Consider the following 25,789-nt stretch of genomic DNA (forward strand, 5'->3'; position numbering starts at 1 on the left):
ACTTTCAATGTCATGACTAACTTTTTGGAGAGGTTGAAATTAGGACATATCTGTGCCTGATTTACTCAGCTGATTAGGACACCAGACTAACAAGGCAAAGGTCATGTGTTTCATATCCAAATAAGTCAATTCAATTTACTCTATTCTTTGGTTACATACTATGACCTTTCTCTTACCCATCTTCCTTGCCAATGTGTGCCCTTTGTCAGAAAGTGAAACAAGCAAGAGTATATGACTGGATCAAAGCAACTCCATTCACAAAACTGAAAAGAAACAGAAAACATACACCTAGGAGGAGGGTCGTCTATAGCATCCCCTCTGGATACCAAAGACTGGAATGCTTATACTAGTGCAAATGCACCACATACGCCAGGCTCCACGAATGTATACTCAGAAACTTATGCATGAATGTGCCTACATCAGCTTTTCCTTTTCACTTTGTCTGTGGTGGTTTTTAATTGTTCATACAAAGGATCTCTTCAAATGACTTGCAGCATCTTATTGAGACTCACAAAAGCAAAGGAACTCAAGGTTATAACCACCATTCAGCCCTTAACTCTCCCCCATTGTGCCAAGACATGGCAGTGGCTTCAGAGCAGTTGGGGGTCTTACATATCTCCTGTGTGCCACGATGCAAAGGAACAATGTGACAAATTATGAACAAGCTCTGAGCTCAGGGCCTGGAATTCTTCCCTTTGTGAACCTTTATCACGTGTCGGCTGAGCCACTGATTTGAGGAGAGTCCTGGGGTAGGGAAGATCCCAACAGCAGGAGGGAATCCTAGGCCAGATTATTTTTTTTTCTCCACACTTGGGAAGATCTGTATTTTCCTAGATTGTACTATAGTCCTGAGTTCTCTGAGTATATAGCAAAAAATAGAGTGTTTTGATAGCCATTTGGCAGATCTGAATATTAATATTATTCCCTTATAACAGTGAGAAAAGATCAAAGCACCAGGAAATGGAAATTTCTAAGAATACATGCTCCAGGGGCCAGAGAAGAATGACAATTTATGATGAAAATGGCATTCCTTGGTCCTGCTTTTTCAGTATCCTTAGTTAAAGCTCTGTCAGACATGCCAACAGCATGGACACACACCTGGTTATTACACACCAGCAGTGGGGGCATTCTAGATTTTGCCTCCTTCATTGTTCTTCAATTATTTGCACATTTTTGCTATGATGGGTCCTCAGGAATAATTCTACTTAAGTATCAGAAAACCCAGATTCTAATGCTACTTCTATGACTTTGGGTATGTGACTTGGGAAAAGTCCCTTCTTCTGATCCTGTAAGCAGTTTCTTCACCTGTAAAATGACATTTTTGGACCAGATGATCTTTCTATTGGGATGTTTTCACATCTGAAAAAATTACATGGTTGGACTAGATAATCACTTCCATCTCTAATGTTATTTTCCAATGATCTCTAAGGCCCTTTAGGACTTTAATGCCTTATTATATTCATATGAACCATGGCACTGAAGAATATAGTCAGGCCTCTGTGAACATTTAATATGGATTTATTGCTGATTTATGGTATAATACATTTTAGCCTCTCAACTTACTAGGAATTTTTAAATTTTCTGATGTTAATAATCAAAATCATAGAACCTAAAGAGAAGTGTAGAATTATTACTGTTTGCCTCAGTTTCCTTGTCTGTAAAATGAATTGGAGAAGGAGATGGCAAACCACTCTAATAACTCTACTAAGGAAACCCCAAATGGGGTCACAAAGAATCAGACACAACCGAAACAAATTAACGACTAAAAAAATTCACAAGGAAATAGATGAGGAAATTGTAACTCAGAAGGATTTGGGTGATTTATTCAAAGTTACACAGATAGCAGGTTAGCATAACGGAATCTCAAAATAAAACTTGCATCTCTCTAGATTCAGCTTTTTTTCTCCTATACTGCCTCTAGATCAAATAGGATAGTATTGAGAGCAATAGAATTTTAGAGCTGAAAGGGACCTTGGAGACCAGCTAGTTAAAGTGCTTTGAAAACTGTAAAGTATAAGACAAATAGATGGTGCCATTATGCCCTGCCATTTGATGGTTGCTTCTTAGCTAGTTCAGAATCTACCCTCTCTCAAAAGGCTAACAGCAACCATTCAATTTTCTCCCAGTATCCTGGGAACCCATAAATGTAAATGGTACATGAAACACATAGCCAATTCTTTAAGTTCTCCAGGATACTAGTCTTCAAGTGACTGATATCTGCATATTTGGATTTTGGATTTGCGGTATACAACGTCACAGGCTTCTGTTGCTTTTTTAAAGGTGAGGAAGAGGGAATGGAGGAGGTGTCATTAGCCAATTTTTGTTGGGGCTCCACTAATTATCTGGTTATTCATATTTCTTTTCTTTTTCTCTTTATGTTGAGATACTTATGTGAAATTGTAATTATTTTTGTCTTTAATTCTGTTTTGTTTTTGTGTTTAGTTAATAATGGCAATTACCTCAACTAATAATGAAGGGAATATAAACTAATTCATTCTCTATGAATTTATAAGAAGGCAGGAAAGCTAAAGAAGAGAACAACCATTATGAAATTAGAATTCAGTAAAATTTCTCCTCTGAACACTTCTCCAGGCCTGTCCCTGACTTTTTCAGATTCCATAACCATGCCCCTTCTACTGTTGGATCATCCTGGAACTTTCCTCAGCATTTGAGACCCCTTCAATTGCATGGTTGGTCACCATGGAATATTTCTTCTCAATCCATCAGTCCACCCCCTTCTCCCACTGGCGAGATCTTCTTGGAGTTTCCATTTTGTGGTGGGTCCCAAGCTTACCTTCATTCTCCTCCCAACCATTTTTTAAGGTTTTCTGGACTTTAAAATCATCCCCCATTTGCCTCCATCCCATAATACATACACTTTTCCCACTTCCCTTTTCAATGTGGTCTTCCCTCACTGGAAGTAAATTCCTGAAGGCAGAGTCTGTCTTTCTTTTTGTTTCTATTTGTATCTCTAGCACTTATCATAGAGCCAGAAATATACTAAATACTTTATAAATATTTACATTCTTCTTTCCTTCCTTGAGGACTGAGGGACAATGGGATAAAATGCATATAGATTCCTAAGACCACAGGCTCAAATATTAAGTGCCAGAAGGAATATAAGAGGTCCTTGATTCAATTCCTCTCATTTTACAGATTAGGAAACAGAGGAACTTGGATTATCTAGGAAAATACATGTGTTGCATAACCTAATATTAATAGGAGTTAACAACACAAATTGTGATTGGTGAGTAAATAAAGGTCACTTTGCAATACAGGTATACTACTTCACATTTCATTTTAAACTTCATCATCTCTAAAGGTTCTTAGTGCTTCCTATAGAGTGGTAGTATAGAAATAGGGGGTGTCGGGGCAGCTAGGTGGCATAGTGGGGAGTGGCTAGGTGGCATAGTGGATAAAGCACTGGCCTTGGAGTCAGGAGTACCTGGGTTCAAATCTGGTCTCAGACACTTAATAATTACCTAGCTGTGTGGCCTTGGGCAAGCCACTTAACCCCATTTGCCTTGTAAAAACCTAAAAAAAAAAGAAAAAGAAATAGGGGGTGTCACCACAGTAGGTGCTAAATGTACAGAAAGTTTTCTAGTAGCTACTTTTTTTTCTTCAGGATTCACTTCAAACTAAACAATGGATTATTTTAAAAATTTATTTCAATTTTCCAATTACATGCAAAGATAGTTTTCAACATTTATCCATTTTCAAGTTTATGAGTTCCACAGCCCTCCTTTTCCTCCATCCCTCCAGGTAGCAAGCAATCTGGTGACAAGTTGTACATGTACAATCGTGTTTAACATATTTCCATATTAGTCATAATGTAAAAGAGGAACTAGAACTATGGGGAAAAGACCAAGAGTAAGAAAGAAAAAACATAAAAGAAGCTTTTAAAAGTAAACAGAGTATGCTTTCCTCTGCATTCAGGCTCTATAGTTTTTCCCTCTGGATGTAGTTGGCATTTTCCAGAACAGGTCTCTCAGAACTGTCCTTCATCACTGAACTGCTGAGATGAGCTGCATCCATCAGAGGTTGTTGTTAATGTGTACAATGAATGTTCTCTTGGTTCTACTCCCTTCACTCAGCATCAGTTCATGCAAGCCTTTCCATGCTTCTCTAAAGCTAGCTGTCTTCAAGTATTTGAGGGATTATCATATGGAAGGAGTATTTGACTTGATCCACTTGACCCTAAATGACAGAAATAGGGACCATGGTTAGATGTTGCAAAGAGTCAAATTTGGGTTTTGGGTCAGAAAAAACAAACAAAAAAACAAACTTCCGATAAAGTTGTCCAAATATGAAATGGTCTCATGCTAGAAGTGGTCTGCTTCCCTTAGACTGGGGTCTTCCAGCAAGGACTTTCAGAGCCCACCTAAGCATGTTTTAAAGGGGATTTTTGTCCAGATCTAGGAAGGCAGCATCTGGAGTTTCTCCCAGATCTGAGAGGCTAATATGACCAGATGATTGGGAAAGGCATCCTAGAGCATGAAGGCCCTGAGCTGGGTTTAGAAGAGTTTTTAATTAAGTAAAGAGCACTAAGGAAGATATTCTTAGAGAACACCTTATGAGCAGAGATCACAATGGGAGCACTTCAGTTTCTTCCTTTGTAAAATGAGGGAGGACTAGATTGCCTCTAACTTGAGAAGATTTAAAACAGGTTTTTCTCATAAAGATGGTTTAAAATCTGTTTCAGGTCCTCACTTTTCCATCTAACTACTTCCAACTCAACAAAAAAATTAATTATTTTTTTTCCAATCAAAGACTTTGTCCTAACAAAGGGAGCATTCTTCATCAGTCCAGTAGTCTTGGCAACTCTCCATTGCTCTGCATAACCACAGTTCAGACCCATGTCTGAAGTCTGATGGGGGATTTTTCAATCTTTGTGACTATATTATAGAAAGGACAAAATTCAGTTCCATTTCTATTTCATTTACTTCTCAATCCTTTCTCACATTCCTGTACCACACCCCTCCAAAAAAAGAAAGGATATTTTCACAAGGCCCATTTAGTTTGTAAATCCTTTAAAACTTGGGGCCAAGACAATAATATTAATAAAGGAGTTTGAAATTATCTTTCATAAATACATGTGCCTTGTTGTGAATCCTCAACAATGCTTTCTTTATGAAAATGTGGCCTTGTTTATTCTCTCTGTGTTCTGTTTATTCCTTACACAATTGCTTAAGAAACATTCAAAAGATACAAGAGATAGTCTCATAAACTCAATGTGCTTACTTGGACAGCCAACCTCAATCTTCACATTTGGAAAGAGAAGAGAAGAGAGAGAGAGAGAGAGAGAGAGAGAGAGAGAGAGAGAGAGAGAGACCAACTAGAGAAGAAGACATTTGGTTCCTATGCTAATCCAGCAAGAAAGACTACTGATTCTCAAATGCTCATATGAGAACCTCAAGTCTCCATCCAACAGCAAAGCCAGTGAAAATCAGGCAGCCTTGAGTTTACTGTCCTTGGCAAAAAATAACCTCAGCTTTCAAAGGGATTTTATTTTATTTTATTTTTAGGGAGGGAAAGATGTTCTTTGTGTTGGCTTTAAATTACGAGGTATGTAACCTTTTCTTTCTCCTTCCCTCCCAAATGGATGCTTTCGCATTGAATCCTGTTTCCCAACAAGGGAACCAGAATCATTGGCCTTCTCACATAGATAGGGTTTTTTTTTGTTGTTGTTGTTGTTTCTTTCTTTTTTTTTTTTTTGCTGGGAAGTCTTTTGTATTCAGCCAAGAGGTTGGACCATACTCCTGCAAACAACATTCTGTGACATTATTCCGCAAGTCACCCGCCTAAGAGAAATAAATGTGTAACACCTTGTTCTGTTCCTCAGTTCAAAAGGCACTGTCACTGTGGTACACTAGTGCTTAAGGGGGAAAAAAAGGCTGTAATTCATATGCAAACTAGAGGGGGGATTTTCATGATTTCATAATAAAATGTTGAAACGCTTTGATCGTGAGTTGTAAGGAGGTGTGAAACAGTGCCTCAGAAACAGACAGATATTTGTGTAAGCATTCTTTATGTATTGCCAGTTCAGAATAATAACATATAAAAAGCCCTAACTTACCTCATCTGCCTGGTACAGCCAAGGCATAAATAAAGGAGAACAATGGAATTACTATTACTCACTCACTGAGCTCCAGCTACATCACTGTATTCTTTATAATTGCTGGCAAGAAGATTAATGTTTTGTTAAATATCAGAGTAAGGTCACAAGGGGGCTTGCAGGGCTGTCTAAACATCTAGTCTTTAAGCTCCTTCTCTCTCACTCACTCTCTTTGCGGAAATGAACTTGTAGCATTTCCTCTAATTATGGTGATTTTTGCTCTTGAAGGAGGGTCTCCATCTTCACTTATCCCATATGCACATATATGCACGCACATACACACACACACACACACACACACACACACACACACAGCACACGCACAATGCACATCTTCTCCAAGCCCTAACACTTGATTTAATGGCAGCATACAGCCAGGGTTGCTACGCCTTGACCTTGCCCTCTTAACCAACTGGAGCAATTCATCGCCTGTCACTGCAGTCTCATATTGGGGGATTGAGTTTAAGAGGGTAGCTTTATAAAGGTCCTCTGGGGCTTTCTTCCAATGACGGATATCATCATCCTCAGCTCCTGTTATGTTTAGCTACTGCACCCATCTATGAAGATGTTTCCAACAGCAAACAGTTCATGATCCAAAGAGAAGAAACTATCTGGGCTCCCTCAGTTCTTGATATTTGTTCAAATCAAGAAGTCTTCTGACCTCTCTGTATAAAACATCATTCTGGCTGGTGGGAGAAAATATTATTTCAAACTTCTCCCAAGAAGCAATACGCTTTCTTGATGGCTGCCCGGTGACTTTGGCAAAATGGCTATGATAGGTTTCCCTGTTCGGTTCTTCATCTCTCATAAGAATGGTTCATTGTGGACCTGCACTCTTATCTATCACTTCAACAAATTCAACCAGAGATGACATTCATGTCTCTCTATAATTTTAAATGAATTTTAGAAGGCAACTTGAAGGAAAGAAGGAAGGAAGGAAGGAAGGAAGGAAGGAAGGAAGGAAGGAAGGAAGGAAAATTGAATAGACATATATTAGTTATTTACTATGTGCCAGACACTCTCCTAAACACTGGAGAAATAAACTGTATTACTCCAATACTCATCTAGAACTCGAAAAGTCCTTCCAGGTCATCTTTTCCTGATGCTTCATTTTATAAATGAGGATACCAAGGCACAAAGTTTAAGTGACTTGCCCATTCACATGAGTTGTTAAGTCTAGGCAAATTATGAATTATAATTAAAGTTTGTGGCTTTTTCAGTTAGTATTTGCTGAACATTTCTCTAGTGACCTCCCTTTAAAATTCTTTCTTCATGTGCTTTCTTGTCAGTAATGTGCTGTTTTCTATTCTTCATTGCTTCTTCAATGTCTTCTGGGGGTGGGGAGCTGGGGGGTACCATTCAATGGAGAATCATATTATTGGATCAAATCACTTCCCTGTATTCTTTTCTCAGGTTCACCTGGGTTGCAATATAGGTTGGAGCAGATTACTGAAGATGACTTGTATGTAACAAATATAATAAAAAAGAGACATTGTGAAAGATAAAGTAAAAAATAATTTATGTAATATCTGTAATAGAAAATGATATTTATATAGGTCCTGATTGACATATTTCAAGATGAAAGAAAAGGAATAATTCATAAGAAAGTGAGGATAAAAAAATGGATAGTCCAAATGCCAAACTATTATCCACAAGAAATATACATTCCATTGACTAGATCATCTATTGATAATAATCTCACAGCATGAGAATGTAGGCATATTATAATCTATACTTATATTTTACATATACCTAATAGATCCTCAGAACAACTATTTGGTGTTGTGTATAACAATTATCATTTTTACAAATAGGGAAACTGAGACTAAGGGATTGCTCAGGATCACATAGAGAGTAATTGTCTGAAGCAGGATTAGAAATTCAGGACTGTAAGTCTAAATAGTGCTGAAGTCAGAAGACAGATTCAAATGCCACCTCCTCATTTTAACTCCTTTTTTGTGAATCTTTTAAGTCACTTCATCTCTTATGAAAGTGTCAGACTAGTTGATCTCTGCAACCTCAAGTTTTTTTTTTTTTTATCTGTAAAGTAAGATGATTGGTCTAGGCAGTTAGATGTCACAGAGGTTAGTATCCTAGGCTCATTATCAAGAAGACCCAAATCCTGCTTCAGATATTTACTAGCAGTGTGACCCTGGACCACTGAATCTCTCTCAGCTTCAGTGTCCTCATTGGTAAAATGAAGATAACAAAACCTAGCAAGGCTGTTGGGAGGATCAAATGAGATAAAATATGGAAAGCACTTTGCAAATCTTAAGTGCTTGGTATTTTTAAATTGTGACCACAATTTTTCAATTGTGACCAGCTCTCCGTGACCCTGTTTGGGATTTTCTTGGCAAAAATACTGACATGGTTTACTACTTCCTTCTCCAGCTCATTTTATAGATGAGGATACTGAGGCAAACAGGGTCAAGTGACTTCCCCGGGATCACTCAACAACTAGTAAATGACTGAGATCAGATTTGAGTTCAGGAAAAGGCATCTTCCCAACTCCAGGTCTAGTGCTCTATCCATTGTACCACCTAGCAAATCTTAAAATGTATAAAGTTTACTTATTATTATTGTTGTTATTATTATTATTATAAAATGGCCTTTGAGCTCCCTTCTAGCTCTATATCTTTGATTCTATATTCCCTCACTAGTTTTAAATTTTATCATTCTAATGTCCAAGGAGAGCCCAGGCACTGAAATATTTTTCTTAAGTGGTTATTTTTAACCCTTTGGAGCCCAGGTAGTTAGATTGGATTTTTAATAGCTTCAGTTTGTGGAAAGGTTCCATGCCTTTCCTCTTCAGCCTTATCAGCCTTTGAAATTCAATAGGAATCCAAGAAGAAGGAGGAGGCATGAGGCAACATGGTCTGAGCTGGTTGGCAAAGGAGCTCTGACTTCTCAGACTCACAACTTACTCCAGGACTTATCTTGTAGATATTATGGTCCTTGGGGTTATTTAATCTCGGAACTATCCCCCCCCCCCAAAAAAAAAAAAATAAAAGTAGTATAGTTTTAAAGTAGCAATTTGGAAATTCAACTAGAGGTAGAATAGGCTAGTGTGAATTTGGCATTACTGGGCCCCTTCCATGGTCTCATGGTATTTATCCTTTTCCTGTCTCTTCTCTCATTTATATCTTGCTGACCTTAGTTATGGCAAATCCCTGAAAATCTTCCAACCAGAAGTGAGAAGCATAAAAGAGAATTCTTCTTAACATAGATAGATATAGAGCATTCTCTTTTCCAATTTGGAAAGTGGAAATCTCATTTTTCACTTTGACTCCCACACAAACAGTTGAAGCAGGGCAATAGCTGTTGAAAGAAGATAAATTGAGAATTTTACACTTCCATCATTGTGTTGACAATGATCATGGGCCAGAATAGCAGGTCAGAGTTATCTGCTTCATGTTCGGCGCTCCTTCAATAAGCAGAATGAGGGACAACAAGGCTAACAGACAGGATATGCAGCAAACCAAAGTATAAGCAAAGAAATGGGCAGAGTGAGTGTTTGCCAGAGGCAGATCTCATGCCTAAGACATCTTACAGATTAATGCCACCTGGAATCTATAAAAATCACTAATAGGCGAAAGGTAGACCTACAGGGATGCATGGTTTGAAGTGTAATATCTACAATGCTCTCTCCAACACTATCCTATATTGGAGAAATTATTTTTCTCTATTAAAGAGAAGAATTGAGCTTTATTTGATTGTCAGAAGTTTGATTTTTGTGAATTGTTCTTTCCTTCCTTTGACCCTATTGCATCAAATCATATTTTGCTGTCAGGAATAGCCATGACTAGGGTAAGGTAACATGATGCTAAATTGAGATAGGACTGACAGCATTTATAATATTCAGCAGGGCAGAAACAATAGAGGTCATCGGCACTTAGCAAGAATAATTAGTTTAATTAGGAAACTACCCCTTCCTCCCTTAGCCCCTTCCTGTCCCAGACTACTCCCCAACCTAGAAAGGCCCATTTTGTTAAGCTTAAAATGTGGTTTTTGATGCTTGAAATAGGGGAAAGGGGGAAGGAGGTTGCTAGCTCCAGCTTTGCTATCATTCAGCAGCAAATGACTCAAAGGGAATGCTAAACCCCATATGACTGACTGACTGGTTACTTTGCTAAGGGGGAGAAAAAAAACCACCTTGGTTTTTGTATTCACCCACTAGCATCTGAATTGATGGTTCTCTTTGCGCTCCTGCCCACACACCCCAATCTTGAGATGGAGAGAGATGTTTCATAATCCTAATTGCTCTTTAAATTCTTATTTTTAAAAAAGTTCCATTTAACAAGTTCAATTCAAAAGGAATTTGTTAACACTTTCTATATATCAGGTACTGTGCTGGAGACAAAAATGGAAATGGTTCCTGACCTCAAGGAATTTACATTCTACTCAAAGAAAAAGATGTGCTTTTTAAAAAATAATAAAGACAGCAACTGTGATTTTAATGGTCTAGTGAAATGCCAGTGGGGGATTTCCTTTATGAGTTCAGATCAGTCCCTATGTTGGGCACATCATTTAACTTCTCAAGGCCCATTCAATGTAGACAGAAAATTAAATGCAAATTTCAAGGGAAGGAATACACAAGTTCATTTTAAAGGGCATATTGCTGTCAATAGAAGAGAGAGATCTAGAAAATGATCATGGAAGAGTAGGGCAGAATGGGAGAGGGACAAATGAGGGATGGCACTGACATGGAGCAGAGGGTAGTGATCCAGCCAGGTCAGGGAACTTTGACCTAAAGCAGTCTACAACTCAGAACCACAGACAATTATGCCTGACAGTGGAAAGTTCACCAGACTAGGAATCAACAGTCCTAGCATCTAGTTCTGTTTCTACCACCATTTATAGATTTTTTTTTAATTTAGCTTTGAAGGAAATTCCTTCCTTTCTGAGAATTTCAGTTTCTTCAATTGTAAAATGAAGGGGTTAGAATGGACAAAATCCAAATTCCCTTTTCATATCAGTCATCTTCTTAGCCCTATGAGTCTTGGATAGATCCATGAGAATAATGGACCCTCGATTATGTTTTCAGCAACTGATATTAGGCAGATAATAGGTAGATAACCATGAGAATAGAGGCAGTGTTTAGCACCAAGTGACAAGGCTCAGAGACAGGATCACATTATCACTTTGCTTATTGGGTGAGAAAAAAGATCAACAGAAACCAATCTATTATGAAGGGATTGGACTACTTAGGAACAAATTTAAGCTGTACTGGTAGCCTTAGTGCAGATGCCAGCCTCTGTGGAAGTTATGTAAAGTAACTAAATCTTTTTAAATTATGGTGGAGTCATTAATAATATGGAGATAAAGTGACAATATATCAGTCCCACAGTTCTATGATGAATGGAAAAGAACCAATGTGTATATCTGCATCAGGAATGGGAGAAAAATGATGATGCTAAACCACCCTGGCACATTCATTCATAGGATGCACAGGTCACATATGGATCTTTGAAAGTCATAGTCCCCTTTAGGCTGACCCCTACCCCCCCATCCCCATTTTTATTTCAGAATATCACACTAGCCTTCTTAGAGGGTTAGCTAGTTAATTTGTGCTTATATCAAATAATCCTGCTGTAAATTCCCAAAACACAATATTAAGTCACTTATCTTAAGTCACTCATCTCTTCCTTTGAGAGACATTTTGGCCTTTGGGAGATCAGATAAAGTCAGATAAAAGGGAACACTATCCCCAAGAATCCCCACAACCATCATAAGACCTTCTCCCTTGTATAAGTAGCACTTTTCTTTCTTGATTTTACTCATATATTGCATGATATTCTTATTCATCAACATTGAGAATGAAGATCAAATGGAATAGTACTAGTACATAGTAGGCATTTAATAAATGTTTATTCTGTTCCATTCTGTTCTATTCCATCCCACACTGCCTATATGAATCTTATCATTCTCTTCCCTTCATTTTCTATACCAGAAGACTAATTCAGTGTAGAGATATGCTGTACATAGACTTTGGCAAGGCATTTTATGGTCTCCCATGGTGTTCTTGTTAATGGAAGATGTGGAATAGCTCAAAGCAGCTAGGTTGGTTTTGTAAATGTTGTAGTCAACAATGGTCAAGGTCAACCTGAAAGCAGATTCCAGTTTGGAGTCTCAGGTATTTATCATTGGCAGACCCAGATTCCTTTAACTCTGTGATGAGTCCAGGAAGAAACTAATAATAATAATAATAATAATAACAATAACAATAATCTATGATGATGATGGTAATGATAATGATAATTAGCACTTATCATGTGTCAAATATTGTACTAAGCACTTTAGAATTATCATTTCATTTGATCCTCACAATAACCCTGGGAGGCAGGTACAATTATTAAACCCATTTTACAGATGAGGATACTGAGAAAAGTGGAGGTTAAGTGACTTGCCCAGGATCACATAGCTAGTAAGTCCTTGAGGTCAGATTTAAACTCAGATTTTACTGACTCCAGGCCCAGTGCTCTTTTCACTATGTTGCCTATCTGTCCCCTACTAGATCCTGAAAAGTCAGTAAAGATGATACTTGGTCCTAAAGATTGAAACTCAAGTTATTATTCTTTAAGCCACTGCTCTGGTTCCACTATCGGAACTTAACTTATATCATACCTATATCTTGACCTTCTTGAAATGTAGGATCTCACAGTCTCTATCTCCTTGCAGCAATGACCTAACACAGGGTTGGTCATTGACTGATTAGGAAATGGAAGGGAAGGGAACAATCAATAAAAAGATATTACTATTATTCTGGTGTTTTAGCTGAGGAAACTGAGGCAAACAGATTTTAAGCAACTTGCTGAAAATCACATAGCTAGTAAGTGCATGAGGCAACTTAGATATTCTTCAACTTGTTTCAAGTAATTATTAAATTAAAAGGCAATGAGAAGGCCAAGGCAGGTTGGAATTAGTGGAGAGGAGGGTTGGATAGGATGTTAAGTTGGATGGAAAGCAGAACTGCTGAAAAGCACCTAATATTCATAAAATAGGTACATTGGAAAATAACTGTGTATGGAAGAGTTATTCAATACTTTTCATTTCAAAATATGTTGGGACCCTTGAAAACTGTGCCTTATAAGCTAATAGAGAGAAACCATAATGGGATAGAGACAAAAGGTATAAGACAAAAGGGCAAAGGGGGTTTTGCTTCGTGGAGTCAGGATGACAGAAAAGTGGGCTTCTCCTCCTCCTTCTTTGTAGTAAACTCCATTCTTCCTTTGGTGCCAATTTTGCTAATTCAATGACTCTCCCATGCCCCCTAATTATCTTATTTTCCATTTCACATATATTTTGCATATATGTCTATAAGTACATTTTGTCTCCCCCCAATAAAATGCAAGCTTCTTGAGGACAGGGGCTGCTTCATTTTTGTCTTTTATTCCCCAGATCCTATCTTATGTCCTTGAATATGCCAGATGTTTACTAAATGTTTGTTGATTGACTACTCTGGATCATTCCTTCCTATAGGATACCATTGATTCTAAGGTCTCTTTTCCCCTACAACTCCACTGTATCAAACCACCCATATCATACCATCCTGCCACCATACTGGGGATCAGTGTTTGGAACAGCAACAAGAATTGTAAATGTTATAACATCCTCAACATTAGATTTGAATTCTCTTTCTGACTTTCAGATCTGTTTTCCTTGAATTCTAGAGTCTCTGACTCTAGCTCTATATAGGTATTTCTTCTTTAATTAAATGTTCTGTGCTTAGAAGGCAGCTATGGAGAGGGACCAGACAACTTAGATAATAAGCTATGGTTGCTAACTAGTTAAGTCCCAGTGCTCTCTGCTTAAGCTCTATGAATAGATGAAGAGGAATAAACTTTTATTTTAGTTGGAGGGTAGATTAAAGTCCATTTCTGCAGAGAGCACAGCAAGAAACAAAAAGACAGTCTCAGGGATACAGGTGGCCGTAGGTTCCCAACGGGCATCATAATACTTGATTCATAAGGTCAATCTTTACAACTGTGTTACTACCATAGATGATATTTCTGTCAAAGGACTTTATCTATTTCATCTCTGCTTTTAAAAAAATTCTTTTTTTTTCTTGAAAGTAAAGATTTATGTAAGTATATATTTGTGAGTGTTTACAAATACATGAAAAGTATGATATAGAACTGACAGCATTAAAAAAGTTAGGTGTAATCTAATCTAGGGTTAGGTACCTTAGGGTGCCTAAATATTGACAACAGGAGTTCCCTATGCCATGCCCTTCTGTAAGTATTCATTCTGAGATAACTTCTCTAGCACACAGGAGTACGTAGGAAGGACTAGGTCACTATGAAGTTAAATAATTCTTTTCACAGTGATCTTATGTTTTAACCTGAAGGAAAGATTCAAAGTATTTAGTATCAGATACCATCTTTGTAACATAAGTTCATTAACAGCTTTAGAAGTCAGGAAAAATGAGATGAGCTAGATATGTGACTTTGAGCAAGTCATATTTTCTATCTGAATCCTGGTTTCCTCATCTAGAACATGAGTGAGGTTCTGGGAAACAAACTCTTCTTGATTCACCTAAAAAGCTACTCTGAAATTACAACCAATGTGATAAAAATGAGAGCAGCAGCGATTTCAAAGAGTTTCCCCAGACCAAAGTTAGTCCTTTCTCCAGATATGCTGGAATCAGGCACATCTAGATATGATTTTTGATTCCAAACCTTTTTTGAGTCTCTGCACGATAAATGAATGGGAAGAGGCAACATTTGTCTAAGTAGAGAGATGGAGGGTACTTTGACTCCTCAGGCTTGGTGTGGGACACAGATACCCTTGTCCATCAGCTCATTCCATGCAAGCAAAGGGGGCAGAGAATAATAGCAACAGCAGCAGATTACATCTCTTTCCAATTTGGATATTTGTCTTTGTTTCCATAGATATTTATTTGTGTTTTTCTCAGGCTATTTTACATCATTGAGAGTTAAAGAAGACATATTGTATGGCCTAAAGAAATGCAATAAAAATAATTTAACTTATTTCTTTCATGTCAGAGTGTATTAATTCTTGCTTACATAAGGAAATACAAAAACAAACTGTAAACAAGGAATCATTTGAAATCAGATTGTGCATGAATAATGACACACATTCTCATCTAGGATGTGAATGGGGGTGGGGGGGGCTTGGGTAGGGGCAATCTAGTTTTATTGGCAGCAGTTTTTAAAAATGTTTTTCTTTTTCAAGGGAAATTACTCAGAATGTAATAAAAGCATGTTCGTAGCTCTAAAAGAATTAATTTACCTTTTGTGTCATACAAAAATAAATGCAATCAATACCTCACTTATCCTCTTCTATGGAGAAATACATTTTCCAAGTTTGAATTCTAAGGAGATATCTTGTAAAGCTGCAGATCATAAGCTGAGTCTGTTTTCTTTTCAGAATTTTTCTTCAGTCTTTTCCCAAAGTCCTGGCTGACTCATGGCTTATTTGTTTCATATCTCAATTCTGAGTCTCTTCATTGCCCCTTTTCCTTCTAACATTTACTTGTAGTCATGCTCTGACAGCAATAATCATTCTCAGCAGCCAGGATTAGCTCACAGGGTCTTAGCCATTTTAGCTGAAAGATAAAAGAGGTCCCATGTCCCTCCTTTCAGTGTATGCACTGCCCTTCTGGTTTTCCTTCTCTTCCTTTGCTGCCCATCACTGTTTGCCTTCCCTTTAGTTTCCATAGGACTTAAGACTTAAAGATGCAAACAAAATATCTGTGGTGTCAAAAGTTTGGGCTATGTACCTCAGAATGCTCAAGCCTAAGTAGAGAACAACTTGCCTCCCATCCAAAGGACATTCAGCAACAAACAAATTTGATTTCCGGTCACAGAGACTATCATTCAATGGGACAACAGAAAAGAAGTCAAAAAGTAGAATGGAAAATGACAGGTGAGTTTAGATTTAGGCAGTCCCATGAGTTCACAAGACAATGATGAATTGAGAGATCAGGGGTGGAAGGGAAGAATGGCTGGAGAAAATGTATGTGAAAGCACTTTAAAGATTCAAGTATTGTACCAAGATAAGGTCATGTTGTTGATTTTTTTCACCTGAATCTTTAAGTAGGTCACAGATGATCAAAGAAGGGTTGAAGGCATTCCAGGGAAAAGGAGAATACCTTATTGGGGGGTGGGGATTCATACTAAAGAGAATATCACTATTTTTTTAGAATGAGCCAAACTTATCCAACAGTATATTTTCCAAAGTGCAAATGAATTGAGGAGAAAAGGGTTGTGATCTTGAATTAGCCACTTTGAGGAAATCATGAAACCCTATTGTCTCATAGCTTGAAAAGTTTCCGATCCAATCTAGAGCAAAGATCCCTTCTACTTACCTCTAATATTCTAACCTCGACATGAAGACCTTTCCCAATTGGGACCCACTGTAAGACACTTTGAGAGAATCCCCCTTTATTTCTGGACCTAGTTTCCTCCTTTGTAAAATGAGAGGATTAGATTAGATAACCTTACTAAATGTTCCTTCTAGACCTAAAGTCCTTGCAGCCTATTATTGTTAGTTACCTTTTATTAGGATTCCAAGGTATTTATTTCCTAGATAGACAACTTTGTCTATCATGATATAGAAACCTTTTCACTCTGATGGGGGGGGGGGGGGGAAGTGGGGCTAGGAGAACATAGTAGAAATAGCATGAAATTTGGATACAGGGATTTTTAGACTATACTCCCAGCTCTGCAACCTACTACTTGAATGACCTTGGGAAAATCACTTGACCTCTCTAGGACTTAATTTCCTCATTTACAAAACTGGATAAGACAAACAATGATCCTAGGAATGGACCAAAGTGCAAGGCAATTTCCAACTTGGGAAATATTCCCAGTCCAGGATTGCTCTGAGGAAGTTCCAACACTGTTCAGCCAAAAACATCCTGTTAGAAAATCTCTCATTATCCAATTTGCAACCCCAATATTCAAACATTCTAGTTCTGAAGCTGAACTATTGCCTGTCTTCACACACAGAAACGAGTTTCAGAGTTGACTGTTGGAGATCGAAGAGTCAAGAACCCCTGTAGAGATCCACTCAGTCACCCCTCTCAGCATTCAGGGAAAGGGAGACAGTTGCCCCAGGATGGGGTAACAAGATGCCAATAAGGAAGGGGTCCTCTGTGTGTGTGTGTATATGTGTGTTTGCATGTCTCCTGTGTGTCATGTGTGTATGTGCAAGCATGTCCCCTATGTGTTGTGTGTGTGTCCCCTATGTGTCGTGTGTGTGTGTGTGTGTGTGTCCCCTTCTGGTGCTTTGAAGTCCTGAGAGGTTCCAAGATGCTAAAGCCCTTGGCCCACTTCTGCAGTGAGTTTCATGTTTTAAGAAAACTTGCCGAAAAACAAATAGTGAGGACTCCCAGGCAAATAAACAATAGGAAAAATGTTCTGTCAAGACGGGAGCCCTGCTGCTGCTGGCTGCTCTTACAGATTAGATATCTGTTAACCTTTCATAAATGTCAGTCTCGAAATAAAAAAGACAGGATAATAAGATCTCATTCCCACAGAAGCAAACATGCACCTACTAATTAACCCACAGACCACTAACACAAACATGCTGTTTAGACGCTTTTGCTACAATTATAAGCTACTCAAATAGCTCGGGCTCAAATGAGACTATTTACCCCCACCCTCCTCCCTTGTTTTTATAATATTTCAAAAGGTCTGACAAGATAGCAGAGACAAACACATCCTGGAAGAAAAATTCTAAAGCCATTCTGAAAAGAGTCATTCCTCCTTCCAAGGGCTCTTATTAGAGAGAGGTCATTAAAATGGATCCAGGAAGAGATCATGCTTCCCTTCTCTCTTCTCCCCAACCTTTGTCCAGATAAGTTCCTTGAGGGAATAAGTAAGAAGGGAAAAAGCATTTATATATAAATCTACATTATATATATATATATCATATATAATATATATAGTGCCTGTGTATAAATCATTTGATCATTACAACAAAGTCAAGTCATCATCTTTTTAATGGTTGACAAAATTGAGGCAAATGTAAGTTAAGTGACTTGCCCAAGGTCAAACATCTCTGAGGTGGGATTTGAATTCCTGTCTTCCTGACTCCAGGTCTGGTGGCCTAGCCACTGTGTCTACACTTGCTTCTATGAAAGGAATTCACTATCTTTGCTTTCCTGCTTCAGATTAATTCCCCTGCTGTGGACAGTAATGCTCATAACAAATTTAACTTTCTTTTCATACTTCATTGTGAATTGCTATATATTATTACATCCTCATTGTTGTTGAGTCATTCTGTAGTATCCACCTGTCTCTAGTGTCCACATGAGTTCATTTGGAATTTTCTTGGTGAAGATAATGAAGTGGTTTGTCACTTCCTTCTCAAGCTCATTTTACAGATGAGGAACTAAAGCAAACTTCATCAAGTGACTTGCCCAGGATCTCACAGTTAATAAATATCTAAGATCATTGTTGAACTCAGGTGCTCCTGACTCTAGGGCCTGCCTTCTATCCAATGTTTTCCAGTATAGAAGTTCTTAGAAGGCACCGATCTCCTTTGCATAGCTGGTCTATTTTAATCAACAAATATTCCAAGAGCAACTCCCATCAAGGCAGAGTTGAAATTCTACCTCCTATAGAAACTCTTTTCTGTTTCCCTCAACTAAAGATGTTCTCCCAGTTACAAAATTACTTTGTATTTAATTTACATAATTTCATATGTATTACAATGGACATAATATCTTTCACCTTGCATCACTCCCAACCCCCCACAAAAATTTGTAAACTCATTGAAGGCAGAAATTATTTCATTTTTTTATCACTGGATTCCCTAGCGCAAAACCTAGAACAATGTCTATCTCATAGGGAACATTTAATAAATAATTGTTGAACTGAACTGTAACTGAGCAACAACAATGTAAAAAGTTCTATGAGGATACAAAAAAGCATAAAGCCTAGAGCTTCAGGGAATTTACTATCTAGTTGGGGAAATAAGGCATATATTTGAAGACAAAAAATGAATGATATACAACCTCAAATGATTAGTGACAAGTGAGTGATATAGACAGTACATCTTAAAGGAATTTACAGAAAAGAATCTTCACTTTGGGCTGAGATAGCCAGGGAAGACATCTTAGAAAAGGTAAGATGTGAGTTCAGCCCAAAGACTGGGTCTGCCATAGAATACGGGCTCTTAAAAGCTAGAACTGGAGTCTAGTCAGAGGAAGGATCAAGAGGAAAGAAAAGGAACTAGGGCAATAAAAAATACTGTGCAGGAGATTAAGATAAGTCAATATGGCTGGAATGGAAAATACAGGTCACTGAGCAGAAAGAAATAGTGGAACTAGGGAGGGACCAGATGGAGCAATTTGATTGTTGGGGAAGAAGGTTTTTGAAGTATAATAGCAATATTAGGAGATTATGTCTTAGGAAAACTATTCTGGCCATTTTGTATAGAGTAACTTCATAACTTCAAAACTGATTGCAGTTTCTATCCTGAATCATCCTCATGTTCTAGCTTCTTCCCTCTAGTAATAGAAGCATCCTGTATTCCTTTTCTCTTATTGGATGGTTCCTCCCATCACCTTCATTTTGAGAATCTACACTCTAGAAATCCTCTTCCCTACCCTAGAACCAGCTACCTCTGTGTCTCTTTCATCCTATTCTCCATTATGTGTGGTCTTGTCTAATTAGAATGTAAGTTCCTTGAGAGTCAAGACTGTCTTTAGAATTTTACATATATTCCCATTGTGTGGCACAGAGTAAACATTTATAGAATACTAGTTGACTGACTTCGCTGTATACTCATCCAGGTTATACCCCCTGACTATAGGTATCTTCCAAGGCACTATCCCAATCCTCTTCTGTTCTCCTATATTATTTCCTTTTCCCATCAGCTTCTGTGAATTCAACTATTATCTTTATGCAGATGACTCTCAGATCTAGTACTCACCTTTCTACTGACCTCCAACCTTACATCTCCAACTGTTTATTAAGCCTAACTTCCCTATTACTGTCAGGGATACCACCAGCCATCAGTCACCCTCTCCCAACCAAGATGTTCTCTCATTCTCTCTCACCTCTCCTACATCTAATCAGTTATCTAATACTATTGTTTCTCCTTTCCTAACTTCATAGGTTCCCTTTCATCATTGTGTGCAGACTCTCATAACTTCAAGTCTGGGCTATTACCATGGTAATAGCTGGTCAATCTTTTAGCCTCAAGGCTCTCTCTACTTCAGTTCATCCAACACTCATCTATCAAAGTGACTTTCCTAAAACTCAGGTCTGATCATGTCATATTGCTCAGCTTAGTCTAATCAAGAAACTCTAGTGTCTTCTGTTATCTCAAGGATCAAATATAAAATCTTCTCTTTGAAGATATGCAATATGGGGGGAATATAGGAGCTCTTTTCTGGTGTCAGGGAGCTAGAGATGGAGGGGATGCCCATTGGTTAGGGAATGGCTGAACAAATATGTGGCATGATTGAGATGAAATGCTATTCTGTTATGGGTAATGATGAAGAGGATACTCTCAGTAAAAAAAAACTCATATGAGCAAATGCAATGAGAGTAATAGAAATATATGGCAGGATGATTAGTTATGAAGGACCTACCTTTTCTCAACAGTGCTATGACCCAAGAGAACTCTGAAAGACTTTAAATAAAGAATATTATCCCATCCTAAAGACAGAGCTGATGGTATCTGAATACAGATTGAAGCATACTTTTTCATTTTATTTTTCTTGAGACTTCTCTTTTGGTTTTTTTTTGGGGGGGGGGGGAGGACTATGTTTACTTTTAAAACATGACCATTGTGATAAGGTTTTTCATGACTACACATTTTTAACCTATATCAAGTAATTTGTTTTATCAATTGGGGGAGCAGGGTAGGAGGAAGGGAAAGAATTTAGAACTCAAGATTTTGGAAGTGAATATTGAAACTTGTTTTTGCATGTAATTGGGGAAAAAATAAAATAAAATAAAGATAAAAATAAAAATAAACGAATGAATGAATGAAATCTTCTCTTTGATTTCTGAAGTCCTTTCTAATCTAGATATTTCTACCTTTCTGGCCTTCTTCCATCTTACTCTCCCCACCTCACCAATATGCCAATGACATTGGCCTCCATGCCATTCTTTTCCAAATGACTGTCCATCCCCTGACTCCAGGAATTTTCACTGGCTGTCATTCCTCATGACTGTAATATTCCCCCCCCCCTCCATCTCTACTTCCTGCTGTTTTCCCTGGCTCACTTCAGGCCTTAGCTAAAATCTCACTTTTGTCAAGAAGCCTTTCTTGGTCTTCCTTCATCTCTCTTCCTTCCCTCTTTCAACTTACTTAGCCTATGGATGTATCTCTTAAACATAGTTGTTTACATGTTTCTCCATTTGTCTGTGAATTACTTGGGAGCAGAGATGCACCTCCCAACCTTTTCTTTTAACTGCAATATTGAGCACCATGTCTCACACAGAGTTAGGCATGTAATAAATTATTTTGACAACATAAATTGGAAGAATTTCAGTTATGGAGAAAAGTCTGTGGAGAATTACAATACCCCAGGAATAAGGGAATGAGATATGATACAAAGGTACAAACGAAAAGGAAGTATATGGAGAATAAGGAAGAGGGAAACCATAGCCAAGTATTTAATAAATCATTTGTTGCTATAAACCTTCCTTCCTACTATCCTCCTAGCAATTCAACCTGAATCTGCCCATGCCCAAAATGCCTGGTGATCAAGAAAGGAACTGACATGAAAAAAAGAAAGAAGGAAATAAGGCAGGCATGTCAGCTCTTTCACAGGGTCATAGATTTAAAACTGGAAGTGATCTTAGCCATTTCTGATTCCAATCATTTCAACCTGAGACGATAAACAGGCCCAAAAGGGTTATATAGCTTTCCCAGGATATCACTGACAGTCAGTGTATAAGACATCAGCCAAATCTAGAGTAGGCATCATTTACTGCACCACACTGCCTCTTGAAAGCAAGTTGAACTTTTTTCATTTCTAAGTTAATTGTAGAAACTGCTTTTCCTTGGGCTCCTTTAATTGAACTCTTCTTGTTCCTGACTTAGTGATTTGCTTCTACCTGGGACTCTTTGTGACCTAAACCAATGTCCCTTTATTCCCTCACTAACTCAAAAGTACTGGGGAAGTGACTGCAGAAAGCATAATATATGCCCATTTGAGTTCTCAGATCTATGGTCTCCTCAATCACCAAATAAAGAATAATTGCATTCTGAGATTTTACTTAAAAAAGCTAACTCTCTATAAGAATAGGGAATTATGTTTTTTTTATTTGAATTTCATTTTTAGTCTTCTTTTTAAGATCTGTCACTTATACAATGGCTAGAAAACTTTCTAAAATCGGGCATCATTTATGAATTCCTTCTTTTTTGGCATAAATGTCATTTTGTTCATTAAAATGATAGTGACTGAAAGGATCAGATGTATTTATCTGGGAGGGAAGAGGAGGAGGAGGAGGAGGAGGAGGAGGAGAAGGAGGAGAAATGGGGAGGGAGAGCCCGTTCAAGCTCTCACTAAGCATAGTCCCAAATCTAGCTGTCCCCAATAAATACTCCCAAGCAGTTTTCATAAAACATATAAAAGAAAGATGTTTATCTAGAAATTGAGAAAAATGGATCATCTATAAAGTAAGAAAAACCCAGAGACAAACTAAATATTCTTACAGAATTTGACATTTGGAATTGACCTCATTGTTCATCTAGTCCAACTTCTATATGAAAGCAATCCCCACTATAATACCCCATAAGTGACCAGACTCTGCTTGAAGACCTCCAAAAAGAGGACAGCTATCACCTCTTAAGCCATCTCAATCCACTTTCAGTCTGCTCTAATTCTTAGCAGATTTCTTCTCCAAGCAACTCTAAATTCTTTGAGGATTCAACTCCCTACTCCTGCTTCTACCCTCTGAAACCAAACAGAGCAAACCTAATCTCTCTTGAAAACAAACCTCCTAACACCTGAACCAGTGATCAGATCTGCTCTAAATCTTCTCTTCTCCAATTTAAAGATACATGCCTGGTTCCTTCAACAATCTAGTAGACCCCCTTTATGCACTTATCAGCTTATTATGTTTCTTCAACCATGACATCTAGACCTTTAATGTAGTGTTGTAGATGAGGTCTGGCAAGGATGGAGTACAGTGTGACAGTCACTTCCTGATTCCTGGAAGCTCTCCCTTGGTGAAGCACAAAATCCTATGAGCTGTTGTGACTGTCACATTATGTTGCTCTCTCCCACTGACTTTTAGCCTGCTGAATTTCCTGGATATTTTCCACAACAGTGTCTGCCTACATAGAACTCCCTCATCTTAAAGCTTATGATGTTTATTTTTTAAACCCTTAAAAAAGACTTTATATTTATCCTTTTGAATTTCATCTTTCTCTATTCATCCTCATTCTCTATTCTCTTGTGATTCTTTTTTATCTTGACTCTGCATCCAGGGTGTTGGCTATCTCTCCCAGATTGGTGTACTCTACAAATCTGATTAACACAACATTGATGCCACTATTCACATCACTGATAAGAATGTTGGGCAGCACAGGACCAAGCACAGATATGCCTAGGAATTCAGGGCTGCACTGGAGCTATTTCATACCAACTCAAGAAACTTAGTTTTTAAACTTAGAAGGTGAGTATTTATACATTGGTATTAGCAAACTCTTCAAATAAGGATTTGATTTTTGTTTTGTTGATCTCCATACTTAAAATTATTAGAAAAAATCTTTTCTTTTTGAAAATAATATTTCATTCTTTCTTCTTTACATGCATCTTTTCTTTTAAAGAGACAATTGTTAAACTTCTACTACCATTCTCTTAGGAATTTCCCTGATGATGTTGCCATTGAACCTTTGAGACTGACTATCCAACTGACCTTTGAATCTGGCTACATAACAAATTCTACATCCATCTAATTGCATTATTATCTAATTCAAATTCATCTATTTTCTCCATAACTTAAACTACAATTTTCTCCATGAAATATTTTATTAAATGCTCTAAAGACTAAGTAAACTAAATCTACAGAATTCTCCTTATTTTCTACTTTAGTAGTTTTATAAAAAATGTAAATTAGATTAATTTGACATCACCTGTTCTTCATGAAGTCATGCTATATCTTTGGAATCTCCACTTCTCTTTCAAAGTATTCATTAACCTTCTCTTTAATGATTTTTATAGAATTTTCCCAAGAATCAAAGTTAAGCACCCTGGCCTATAGGTTCAGGCTCCTTTCCTTTTTTTTTTCATTTTTTTTTTCAAATTGAGATATTTGCCCTTTCTTCAGTCAGGTGGTACTATTCTTACTATTATTAGTTTTTCCAAAATTACTGCTGGTTGCTACTCAGCAATCACAACTGCTAATTCTTTCAGGACTTGAAGACATAGTTCCTCTGCAACATGTGATTTAAATTAAGAGCATTTAGTGCTCTCTTACTATCTCTTTACAAATCTTGGATATGAATTCCCTGCAAATCATCTTTTTTTCCTTTTGTCACTTACAGTGAAAAATGGAAGTCATTGGCATGCAAAAGAAAATCAAAATAAATCTTAGTTCCCTCTTCTATTTTTGTCTATAACAATAGTTTTCTTGCCATTAAGAAAAAGTTTCATCCCATTTTTCTTTTTTCCTCCCAATATAATCTTTTTAAATCATTTTGTTGGGGTGGCTAGGTTGGTGTAGTGGATAAAGCACCGGCCCTGGAGTCAGGAGTACCTGGGTTAAAATCGGTCTCAGACACTTAATAATAACCTACCTGTGTGGCCTTGGGCAAGCCGCTTAAACCCATATGCCTTGCAAAAGCCTAAAAAAAATCATTTTGTTGTCCTTATCTGCTTTATCAGCCTCAGATAATTCTTAAGCTTTTACATCCCTCACATTCTATGCCACTCTTTTATATACATCTTTTATTACTTTCTTCCATCATCTATTATATATATATTATATATATAATATATATATTCTACCTCTGATTATATCTTTCGACCCTCTTTTGTAAATTTGAATCAGAAATCCTAATCCTATTCTCAGACATTACCTTCTTAACAAGCTGTTTAATATCCTAATTTTCCCTTGTCCTCAATAGGCAAAAGTAAGTAAAACACAACCTGTACTCTTAAGGTTTTGAATTTTCCACAAAAACTCCATAATCATTGGCAATATTACTTAGATACTTTCTGAAAGGGATAATTATGTCCGCAAGAATGGATCACCAGAAGCGGATAGATGCCATCAGTTTTTTTTAATATGTTTTGGAGGATACTCTGTTAACATCTTGAGTATATATTTCTCAGGAAGATAATAGACCTTTCTGTTGTTATCAAGCAAACATATAACTGCATCATTAACCATGAGAAGTGAAGCACCAATTATTAGTACTTTTCTTTTTTTCCTGTTCACCTCATTGAATGATTTGTGATCTGGTAAATTCTGTGCCTCTGCTACATCATTCTTAGAAAGACAATCAGCCTCTTCTTCCTTAAAATATCTCTTCAGAAAGAACCTCAAATATTTCTTTTAAAAGAAGCCTTTCCCAATGATTCTTAATATTAGAGCTTTCCTTCTGTTAACTATCTCTCATTTATCCTGTAAACATATATATATATATATATGAAATAGACATAAATGTTCATATACAATATAAAATATTGAAAATAAGTCATATATTATATAAAAATATTTACAAAATGTCTAA

General features: G+C 37.3%; 1 long non-coding RNA gene across 1 annotated transcript in view; it reads right to left on the bottom strand.

Annotated features, from left to right (window-relative positions):
• Positions 1-2,628: 2,628 nt before the first annotated feature.
• Positions 2,629-25,789, bottom strand: part of LOC141505475 (uncharacterized) — a 255,502-nt gene continuing 232,341 nt past the window's right edge. The window contains exon 4 of the long non-coding RNA XR_012473615.1: positions 2,629-4,197. This is a non-coding gene — a long non-coding RNA (uncharacterized LOC141505475). The remainder of the gene's footprint in view (positions 4,198-25,789) is intronic.

This window comes from Macrotis lagotis, chromosome 1 (genome assembly GCF_037893015.1).
Source record: "Macrotis lagotis isolate mMagLag1 chromosome 1, bilby.v1.9.chrom.fasta, whole genome shotgun sequence".
Classification (NCBI taxonomy): domain Eukaryota; kingdom Metazoa; phylum Chordata; class Mammalia; order Peramelemorphia; family Peramelidae; genus Macrotis; species Macrotis lagotis.